Source organism: Macaca nemestrina, chromosome 12, assembly GCF_043159975.1.
Source record: "Macaca nemestrina isolate mMacNem1 chromosome 12, mMacNem.hap1, whole genome shotgun sequence".
Classification (NCBI taxonomy): Eukaryota; Metazoa; Chordata; class Mammalia; order Primates; family Cercopithecidae; genus Macaca; species Macaca nemestrina.
The window spans coordinates 122,355,808-122,367,815 of NC_092136.1; the positions used below are offsets into that span (position 1 = coordinate 122,355,808).

The 12,008-nt window shown below is 43.1% G+C and overlaps 1 long non-coding RNA gene across 1 annotated transcript; it reads right to left on the bottom strand.

Moving 5' to 3' along the window:
- Window positions 1-6,035: 6,035 nt before the first annotated feature.
- LOC105476337 (uncharacterized) lies at window positions 6,036-11,428 on the bottom strand. The gene is made up of 3 exons (XR_984027.3): window positions 11,268-11,428; window positions 9,328-9,438; window positions 6,036-9,045 (listed from the first exon to the last, which is right to left on the bottom strand). It is a non-coding gene; the product is annotated as an uncharacterized lncRNA (long non-coding RNA).
- Between the last annotated feature and the right edge of the window lie 580 nt (window positions 11,429-12,008).

Consider the following 12,008-nt stretch of genomic DNA (forward strand, 5'->3'; position numbering starts at 1 on the left):
TCACTGCAAGCTCCGCCTCCCGGGTTCACGCCATTCTCCGGCCTCAGCCTCCCGAGTAGCTGGGACTACAGGCGCCAGCCACCTCGCCCGGCTAGTTTTTTGTATTTTTTAGTAGAGACGGGGTTTCACCGTGTTAGCCAGGATGGTCTCGATCTCCTGACCTCGTGATCCGCCTGACCTCGTGATCCGCCCGTCTCGGCCTCCCAAAGTGCTGGGATTACAGGCTTGAGCCACCGCGCCCGGCTGATTTTTTTTTATTTAATTTTTTTTTTTTTTGCCATTTTAAAACTGGTTCTTACTTTTTTAAATGTTTTATTTCCGTAGGTTTTGGGGGGACGGGAGGTGTTTAGTTTCATGAATAAATTCTTTAGTGATGATTTCTGAGATTTTGGTGCACCCATCACCCAAGCAGTATACCTCAAACAATCTGATTTTAAAATGAACAAATGACCTGAGCAGACATTTCTTAAAAGAAGATATACATATGGCCAACAGGCATATGAAAAAATGCCACAAAGAGGTATCATCTCACCCCAATTAGGATGGCTGTTACCAAAAAGACAAAAAACCAACAAATACTGACAAGAATTCTGAGAGAAGAGAACACTTAAACACTGTTGGTGGGAATGTAAACTAATATAGCCACTAGGGAGAACATAATAGAGGTTCCTCAAAAAAACTACACAAAGAGAACTGCCATATAACCCAGCAATCCCACTAATGGGCATTTATCCAAAGGAAAGAAAATAACTACATTGAAAAGACAACCGTATCCCCACGTTTATTGTAGCACTAGTTACAATAGCCAAGATTTGGAATCAACCTAGGTATTCGAGAACAAATAGGTGGATAAAGAAAATGTGGTATATATACACACAATAGAATACTACTCAACCTTTAAAAATAAGAAAATCTTGTCATTCACAGAAACATGGATGAAACTGGAAGACATTATATTAAACAAAATAACCAGGAACAGCAAGTTAAAGATATGTTCTCACTCATACATGGAAAATTTTTTAAGTTGACCTCATAGAAGCAATAGGTAGAACAGGATACTAGAGACTGGGAAAGGCAGTAGGGAGGGGAGGATTCGGAGATACTTGTTAAAGGATACAAAATTACAGACAGGAGGAACACATTCTAGTGTTCTCTACCATTGTAGGATGCTTATAGTTAACAATAATATGTTTCATAGTTTCAAATTGCTAGAAGGAGGATATTGAATGTTCCCAACCCAAAGAAATGATAAATGTTTGAGATGATAGATACACTAATTACTGTGATCTGATCAACATACAGTATGTGTGTTGAAATATCACCATGTACCCCATAAAGATGTGCAATTATTATGAGTCAATTTTTTTAAACCCCAGGAATTAAAAAAATAATAATAACTAAGGAAATTAGCATATGGTAGAACAAGAAAAAGGAACACTTATACACTGTTGATGTGAATGTCAATTAGTTCAATTTCTATGAAAAACAGTGTGGAAGTATCTCAAAGAACTAAAAATAGAACTACTGTTTGATCCAGCAATCCCACTACTGGCCATCTACCAAAAGGAAAGGAAAGCATTATATAAAACAGACATCTGCACTCAGACGTTTATTGCAGCACTAAACACAATAGCAAATTCTTGGAACCATCCTAAGTGTCCACTAATGGTTGATTGGATAAAGACAATGTGGTATATATACACCATGGAATATTACACATCCATTAAAAAAGAATGAAATCAGCTGGGCATGGTGGCTCACGCCTGTAATCCTAGCACTTTGGGAGGCCGGGGCGGGCAGGAGATCAAGACCATCCTGGCTAACACGGTGAAACCCCGTCTCTACTAAAAATACAAAAAACAAAATTAGTCAGGTGTGGTGGCGGGTGCCTGTAGTCCCAGCTACTCGGCGGGCTGAGGCAGGAGAATGGTGTGAACCCGGGAGGCAAAGCTTGCAGTGAGCTGAGATCGCGCCACTGCACTCCAGCCTGGGCAAGAGAGGGAGACTCCGTTCCCCCCACCAAAAAAAAAGAAAAAGAGAATGAAATCATGTCCTTTTCAGAAACATGGGTGGAGCTGAGGCCATTATCCTAGGTGAACTAATTCAGAAGCAGAAAATCAAATATCACATGTTCTTACTTATAAATGGGAGGTAAACAATGATTACAGACCAGGTGTGGTGATCCATACCTGTAATCCCAACACTCTGGGAGGCCGAGTGGGAGCATCACTTGAGCCCAGAAGCTTGAGACCAGCCTGGGCAACGTAGTGGAACCCTGTCTCTACAAAAAAATACAAAAATCCGCCAGGGGTGGTAGCGCATGCCTGTAGTCCCAGGTACTCAGAAGGCTGAGGTGAGGACTACTTGAGCCTGGAAGGTTGAGGCTGCAGTGAGCTGTGATGGTGCCACTGCACTCCAACATGGGCAACAGAGTGAGAACCTGTTTCAAAAACAAAACAACGGGTACACATGGACATAAAGATGGAGATAATAGACACCGAGGACTCCAAAACAGGGGAGGTTGGGAGGAAAGTGAGGGTTGAAAAATACCTGTTGGGTACAATATTCAATATTTGGGCGATAGGTGCATTAGAAGCCCAATCCCCACATTACACATGTAATATCCATATAACAAATGTACTCCCTAATATAAAATAAAAATTTTTTTAATGGTAGGACAAATAATCAAATGATTAATTGAATTTAAAAAATTATACATTAGGAGGTTCCTGCTGGTGGATCCTGAGTCAACAAATGCAAATTAGCCTTGGCCGGGTGCAGTGGCTCACACCTGTAATCCCAGTAATTTGTGGGGCTGAGTGGGGAGGATCACTTGAGGCCAGGAGTTTGAGACCTGCTTGGCCAACATGGTGAAACCCCATCTCTACTAAAAATACAAAAATTAGCCAGGCATGTTGGTGGATGCCTGTAATCCCAGCTACTCAAGAGGCTGAGGCATGAGAATCACTTGAACCCAGAAAGCAAAGGTTGCAGTGAGCCGAGATCCTGCTACTGCACCCCAGCCAGGGTGACAGAGCGCGATTTCGTCAGATGGGCAGAGCAAGATTCCAAAAGAAAGAAGGATGGAAGGAAAGAAACAAAGAGCGAGAGGCAGAGAGACAGAGAAGGAAGGAAGGAAAGAAGGAAGGAAGGAAGGAAGGAAGGAAGGAAGGAAGGAAGGAAGGAAGGAAGGAAGGAAGGAAGGAAGGAAAAAGAAAGGAGGGAGGGAAGGAAGGAAGGAGGAAAGAAAGAAAGGAGAAAGGAAGGAAAGAAAGAAAGAAGCAAGAAAGAAAAAGAGAAAGAAGAAAGATGAAAGAAAGAAAGAAGGAGGGAGAAGAAAGAAAGAAAAGAAAAAAGAGAAAGAAAGAGAAGGAAGAAGAAGAAAGAAAGAGAAAGAAAAGAAAAAAAGAGAAAGAAAAGAAAAAGGGAGGGAGGGAGGGAGGGAAGGAAGGAAGGAAGGAAGGAAGGAAGGGAAGGAAGGAAGGAAGGAAGGAAGGAAGGAAGGAAGGAAGGAAGGAAGGAAGGAAGGAAGGAAGGAAGGGAAGGAAGGGAAGGAAATGTTCAAATATTCAACCTCATATGTGGGGAGGTGTCCTATCACAGCACCCCTCTGTTCTTAATCCCTTGATGTTCCCCAACTCCACTGATGTGTTTGCAAATCTCTCACTCTGATATGCCTCATATACACCCAACATTTTAGCCAAATCGGATTGCACACTATTCTCCAAACATATCCCAGACTTCCTTGTCTCTGCTTTTCTTTATGCTACAGCCTCTAAAACGTCTTCTCTCTCTCCCATATCCCTCCTCTGCATGGCAATGAAGCTGGAAATCTACTATCAGTACACTCAGATGTGAGCTTGTTTATTTTATGCCTTACTTATCCAGTGTTCTCACAAGCCCCTACTCGGTGGTTAAGTAGGAAGGAAAATCTGCCTATATTTAGTTGAATTCAGTACAGTAATCTAAATTGTCCTTTAGAACACACTTAGCCTTTATGTGTAAAACTGAATGCCCGTCCCCTCAGAATGGCCATTCTCCCGCCTGCCTCTCCAGCTCTCTGTAGTGACATCTAAGCATGCCGTGGGGAGGCAGGAGGGGAGGCTTGCTGGATCTCTTGGTGGAAGTAAAGACTATGGGATTCTTGAATGTCTCAGCCTCAAGGGGGAGAGAGGAAATGAAAAGGTGAAATCTACCTTTCCCATAGCCCACTCTCTCTCTCCTTTTCCTTTGCATTCCTTCTGTAAGATTCCTAATCTAGGCTGGGTGCGGTGGCTCATGTCTGAAAACCCAGCACTTTGGGAGACCAAGGTAGGCAGATCACTTGAGGTCAGGAGTTCAAGACCAGCCTGGCCAACATTATGAAACCCCATCTCTACTAAAAATACAAAGATTAGCCTAGTGTGGTGACAGGAGCCTGAGGCAGGAGAATCATTTGAACCCGGGAGGTGGAGGTTGCAGTGAGCCAAGATTGCACCACTGCACTCCAGCCTGGGCAACAGAGCAAGACTCCATCTCAGAAAAAGAAAAAAGAATCCTAATCTACCTCTAGGTAGATGAGTATCTAAGACCAAAAAGAAGATCATGTGCTGAGAGTCCAAAAAAACAAGAACCCAAGCCAAAGCCCCTTCCTAACTCCTGCATTACACTTTTACCATTGGTCATCCTATGTTGCATTGTTTCAGTGTTTCTTGTATCTCTTAAGGAAAGACTTAACAAGATAAAAAGCAAGGGAAAGGAGTGAGCCAGGCCACTCCAGCAGTTACTGAAGCAGGTGTGACAGGATGGGGAGAAGAGAGGAAAGCTGATTGACTAAAACATTCAACAGAAGAAAGGGAAATAACAGATGAAGCAGAAGGCTTTGTCAGAAAGAGCACATCAGGCCAGGTGCAGTGGCTCACGTCTGTAATCCCAGCACTTTGGGAGGCCAAGGCGGGGGTGGATCACTTGAGGTCAGGAGTTCGAGACCAGCCTGGCCTACATGGTAAAACTCTGTATCTACCAAAAATACAAAAAGTTAGCTGGGTGTGGTGGCAAGCACCCATAATTCCAGCTACTCGGGAGGCTGAGGCAAGAGAATCACCTGAACCTCTGGGACGGAGGTTGCAGTGAGCCAAGATCACACCATTGCACTCCAGCCCAAGCAACAGAGCAAGACTCTGTCTCAAAGCAAAAAGAAAGAAGTATACCCTCCAGGACAGCTTCTCTGATTCTCTAGCTTTGTGCTGGATGCCTCCCTTACTGTGTTCCCACTGTGGTAAACCAAGAGAGGCTGCACCCCAGGCAGTGAAGTCTAAAGTCATGGAAAATGTTCCTAGGTTCTACAGGTAGGATGGACACAGAAGGGTAGTGGCCCTAAAGGGACAAATTCATATGGACTCGGGCCACTCAGCAGACAGTGGCTGACAACCATTGACCAGAAGAGCCTCCCCAGTGGTTTAGCACTAGGTGACCTTTGTGCCTTTGTATGTTCTTGGAGACAGGAGCTCTGATAATGACTGAGGTTTAATTTCCTGCCAGCAAATTGGTTATTTTGATTCCGATGCAATTTTTTAAAGGAAATTAAGAAATTTGATATGCTTTGCACACCTGGGTTTGTACACTGTGATCTGTTCCCGCTATAATAGCCCAGCTTATCCCAGGGGAATTTGAACCTGGAAGTGAATCTGTGCTTGCAGTCTTTTAGTTTAAGACCTTATGCTCTCCACCCAGTGTCCAGTCAGATTGGTTCAGTCAGCTTGGTCATGTGCCTGGGCCACTCTGACTGTCTCATTATTAATAGGTAATATGAACCCAACATCATGATAAATCACAGAACATTCCCTGATTCTTCTCTTTTAAGCTTCACAATTCATGCTAGGAGATACATAGCATAGTGCATATATGTATAGATATTGTATCTATATATGTATCTATACATGTATAGATATCTGTGTATCTATATATAATCTATGTATATCTATATATGTATCTATACACATATAGATACATATGTATAGATATTGTATTGTATTCTGTGATGCTATATCTATGTAAAATGTAGATACATTGTGTGATACTACTTTATATCTATCTACCTATCTATCTATAAAATAGTATCACACACTATAATATCTTGCCCATTTCCAACAGTGTTGAAGAATTCATTGAGCTTATCTGTGAGCCATAAGCATCTTCATCAAGTGATTATTCTTTTCTCCCCTAGCCCAACCATCAGGTTCCACGCACCCACACCCTGATTCAGGTTGCTGAATATAGATGTCAGCCAAATGTGTTCAAAGCTAAAGCCCTCAGAGGTTCCTAAGACTCTAAGCATCCTAAGGCCCTTCCCATTCTGACTTCAAACTACCTTTCAGGTTTTGTCTTCCAGCATCCACTTGCTGTGTGAAGACACACACACACACACACACACACGCATACACACATATGCAAATACTACAATTTAGCCATATCCAGCAGCTTCCCTTTTTTGAATGTACCATAGTCATTTACACCTTTGTATCCCTACACATACACACACTATTAATTCTTGGGAATGCCCTCCTGTTTCTGTCCCCCTCCACTTGATTAACACCAACTGAAACATCAAGATGCATCTCAGATGTCCCTCCCTCTCGTGACTCAGGACAAGCTAGAACTCCCTAGTCCCTGGGCTTAGAGTGTTTAGAGAACACTTTGTTACACAGTGCCTACACTTTTATAGCAACTGGTTTATCTGCCCAGTCATTAACACATCAGCTCCCACAGCATGTACTGTGTGTGCATCTTTGGATTCCTAGTTGATTGCAGTATCAAGCACAGAGCAAGCACTTGATACATATTTCCTGTATAAATGAATGACTGATAAAGCAATGAGGTAATCAGGAAGTCAAAATGATTACATTACCCACTACAAAAACCAAAGGAATTTGGACAGGATGCTCAATTCAATCCTATTTTAATATACTGCCAAATAAATTTTTTCTTTACATTTTTCTTTTTTAATTAAAAAATTAAATTTAATATAGAGATGAGGTTTTTCCGTGTTGCCCAGGGTGGTCTTGAACTCCTGAGCTCAAGCAGTCTGCCCATGTTGGCCTCCTAAAGTGTTGGGATTATAGGCGTGAGTTACCACCCCCAACCCAAATACATTTTTAAATGGATATTTTTCATCTACTAATGCCATTCTTGGGCCTTATCCTAAAGAAAACATTTTAGATGCGTTTAGGTATAGCATAGATTTATTTCATATATCACTCTTGAGCATAGGAAAAAAACAAGAAAATACCTACAAAATTAATCAAGATTTTTTTTTAAATTTCTTATTCAGACTGCAACTGTTCAGAATACCTCAGAGTTGTTGATATCTGTATTTTCCCACATACCATTTATGGCATTATATACCATCAATGCCATTAGTCATTAAATGCTTATAAAATGATGGAATAACTTGTACATGTTGCCTGCGTTTTCACTTCTGTGATCTTCAAAATGCTCACTGCACTTGCACTTGGAGAGTGTTCTGACCTCCACATTTTGTAAGCACATGCTGTTCACTTGAAAAACTGGTTATTCTTGGCCATTGCAAGTAAGCAATTTTCTGCTTTTGTAGCACCAATAATAATTAGCTTTTTATCTTTCACCACTAAGGAGCCTCATACACTTAACTTATCGCAGCCTTTTTGCAAAGAAACAATTTCACAGCTCTCTTTCATTGTGTAGTGAAGAATCCGGTCAGAAGGAATAATATTCATCTTCTCCAATACCAAATCTATGAGTCAGGGTTCTCCAGACAGACAGGAGTAATAGGACATATACATAGATAGATGAAAGAGGGTTTATTAGGGGAATTCATTCATGTGATTATGGTGGCTGAGAAGTCCTATGACAGGCTGTTTGCAAGTCAGAGACCCTGGAACAGTGGCAGCATGGCTCGATCGAAGTCCAAAGGCCTCAGAACCAGGGAAGCCAATGGTGTAACTCTTGGTCCAATGATGAAAGTCTCAGTATCCAGGGGTCCCCTGGTGTAAGTCCCTGGGTCCAAAGGCCAGTAAACTTGGACTTCTGATGTCCAAGACAGCACCAGTAAAGTCCGTCCCAGCTCTCAGAGAGAGACAAATTTGCCTTCTGTATTTGTTCCTTCTGGGCCCACAGCCAATTGGATGGTGCCCGCCAGCACTGATGGCAGATCTTCCCCCACCTAATCCACTCAGACCCACACACTAAGCTCCTCTGGAAACACCCTCACAGGCACACCCCAACTCATGCTTGACCAGGTTTCTAGGTATTCCTTTTTCCCGTCAAGTTCACACCTAAAATCCAGTTCAGAAATCCACCCTTCGTCACCTTGGCACTCGTATGCATCTCCTTCAACCATACTTAATTTCCAAGTAAAGACAATAACAGGGTAATAGTCCCACCTACCATAACACAAGTGTGATTTTGGAGATTTTAGATGCTAGAAATTTTAGATTTTATGAATTTTAATTTTTAGGGATTTCAACATTTGGGACTAAGGCATTCGGGACCGTCTTTCGGGATTATGATCCAAACTCAAGCCAGCACATATAAGGAATACGGCAGTGTGAAAAAATACTTCATCAACTGTGATTTCATTTGATTCTCATAATATTCCTCTGAGACTTGGTCCTTGTAAAGTTCCTGATGCTGGTGACGGAGCCAGGACTGAGCCACCGTGAACTAGATCACCAGCTTTCCTCTTCCTCATTCCTTCCAATATTAGGCATCATCCAAAGTTCTGGACTGTGGCAGACATTCCTGAGGTGTCCTTGAGATCATTATTCTGACCTTGCTCCAGTTTTCCCTCGCATTTATCCACCTGAGTTTTTTCTGATACTTCAAATCATGGCTATAACAGCTCTTCATCGGCTGCCACCGCTGCCTCCTCTTTCTCCTATTTCTGTTCATGGGCCCAGCTCCCTTCCAGTTAGGTAAGTCAGAGTCTCTGTTCACTTCATTCTGAACCTTCCTTAACATTCAACTCCCTCTCCACACCATGTCTTGTATCCATCTCCATTCTCCTGCTCTGGGGCAAGCTCCTAGGGCCTACGCATACATAGATGAAAGAGGGTTTATTAGGGGAATTGATTTATGTGATTATGGCGGCTGAGAAGTCCCTCTTCCATTACGAGATTGTCCCAACAAACACCCCTCCAACCCATCCTGCCTGCTTGCAGGACCAGACCCATGAAACATCTGGGGGCTCCACATTCTCTACTGAGTATCAATCTGCCCTTTGTCCTAAATCCTCACTGATCTATTTTCTGACGAGTTGTGGTCATGGGCCAAATGCAACCCCCGCCCCCATCCTCTCAAACCTGCTCATACCCAGAGGCCCCTTTCAGAATCTGTGTCTTCGTCAGAGGTCAGCAAACTACAGCCTGTGGGCCAAAGTGGCCTGCTGCCAGAGCTAAGGATGGCTTTTGCATTATTTAATAGCTGAAAAAAATCAAAAGAAGAAAACCATTTTGTGACACATGAGAATTAAGTGAAATTCAAGTTTCACTGTCTATAAACAGGGTTTTATTGGAACACAATTATGCCTGTCTGTTTACCTGCTGCCTATGGCTACTTTCATGCCACAGTGGCAGATCTGAGGAGTCACCACAGAGAATGCACAGCCCACAAACCCTAAACAGTGACCATCTGGTTCTTTACAGAAAACGTTTGCCAATTTCTAGTCTATGCTATGATCTTTCCAATCTTGATGACTATGCTTGTTTTTAAAGTATTTCTGATACATATTGTAAATGTTTCTCAGTTTGTCTCTTCTGATGCTAATTGCTTAATGTCTATAAGTTTTTACTTTTGTGAGATCAGTTCCATCTTTGTGTGCATTTATGATCTGCCCTTCCTTTTATGCTAGAAAGGTCTTACCTGTGTTGATGACAGTAAAATACTCATATTTTCTTCTAATTTTTCTTTTTTTTTTTAGAGAGGGGATCTTGCTATGTTGCCCAAACTGGTCTTGAACTCCTAGCCTCAAGTAATCCTCCTACCTCAGCCTCCCAAAGTGCTGGAATTATAGGCGCGAGCCACCGCACCCAGTCCTTCTAATTTTTTAGTGATTTATTTTCAATCTTTTAACTTTTTCACATATATGGGATTTCTATTGGTGAGTGCTATGAATTAAAGAAACTTAGCTTTTATTCAAATCATTATCCAATTGTCCTAGCACCATTTGTTGGATATATTTTCCTGATGATGTGAAAAACTGCCATTAAAATACACTGGGTGCCAAGTGCACTGGTACACACCTATAGTCCCAGCTATTCAGGAGGCTAAGGCAGAAGGATCACTTGAGCCCAGGATTTTTATGTATCTATTCTGGATTTTATTGGGTTTTTGTTTGCCAGTTTGAGTGTTCTCTCGTTTTGTTTTATAATTCATAAAATCTTGATCCAGGTGAGGTGAGGAAAAAATTAAAAATAAAAATGTAAAAATCTTGGGAGCCCTGCAGTTCGGTTTGCAAGCTGCAGGTGCCCCTTTGTCCACCAGATGGCAGGGCAGCTCTGCAGGTAACTTCTGGAGCCGCCTCCGGCTGCCTCTGCCTTTGCCCTGAGCAAGCAGCGCCAGTTCATCTTTCAAACAATGTCTCCCTTCCTGTCTTTAGGATTTTCCCCAAAGAATATTTTCAGCAGAAGTATTTTACATCTCAGCCTAGAAATGAACTTCCCCAAGAGTGTTGTGTGTAGGCTTGTAGGGTTTTTTTAAATTATTATTATTCACTATAAATCTGTATTAAGAAAGATTTAACAAACACCTAGGTACAGAAAGTCGATGTGAGGAAAGAAGACGGAACACACACACACACACACACACAGCTGACGCTCCGACACAGGGCGACACACACACACACACACACACACACACACACAGCTGACGCTCCGACACAGGGCGCAGGACAGGAAGGAAAGGGTAGCTCCGACACAGGGCGACACACACACACACACACACACACGGCGACACACACACACACACACACACACAGGGCGACACACAGACACACACACACACACACACACACAGCTCCGACACAGGGCGACACACACACACACACACGGCGACACACACACACACACACACAGGGCGACACACACACACAGGGCGACACACACACACACACACACCCCTACCTGACGCTCCGACACACACACACACACAGGGCGACACACACACACACACACACACGGCGACACACACACACACACACACACACACACACACACACACACACACACACACACACACACACACACCCCCCCTACCTGACGCTCCGACACAGGGCGCAGGACAGGAAGGAAAGGGTAGTTATAGACTGGCCGGGAGGAACATGGTTCCTTAGTAAGTCTGGAAAATACGGTATTGCCACTTAGGGAAAAACAAAGAGGCGCGCTATACTGCCACCCAGTGGTGTGAACTGTTTCTTTCCAGGCTTAATGCAAACAAAACCCTTTTTTTATGCTTCTGATGGTGGCTGAGATCTTCTTCTCAAAAAACTACATTACACACTACTGCTTGCGCCTACCAGTACCTGACACGGGTGTCAGGCCCAACCACGTGCTCGGTATATTCATAGACCTTAGTCACTGGAAGCACAGTCTTGTCCGGATGCACAGCATGTGAGGACTTGCTCTCCAAACTTACCATCTTACTGCTCCAGTTAATATCACAGCAGACCATTCATGCGTCTAGGAACGTAAGAATTACCCTAGGACCCTGCTATTATTTGGGCAAGAGACTCATAATGACCTTACTTGACTGGCTGCATAAAAAGTCCCAAATCTTCCTGCCATTCCTTCCTAGTCTTGGCCTCTGGTCCAGGAGCAGAGAGCCTAGGAAAGGACCCGGGGACACCTCTAGGTGCAGAAAAAGGAAATATCGAGGCACTGTTTTTCCTCCTACCACCTCAGCTTGGCCAAAGGAAATTTTCAGAGTAACTGAGCTCAGCTCCAGCATCCTCCTCTTCTCTTCTGATGTGGTTAGGCTTTGTGTCCCCAACCAAATCT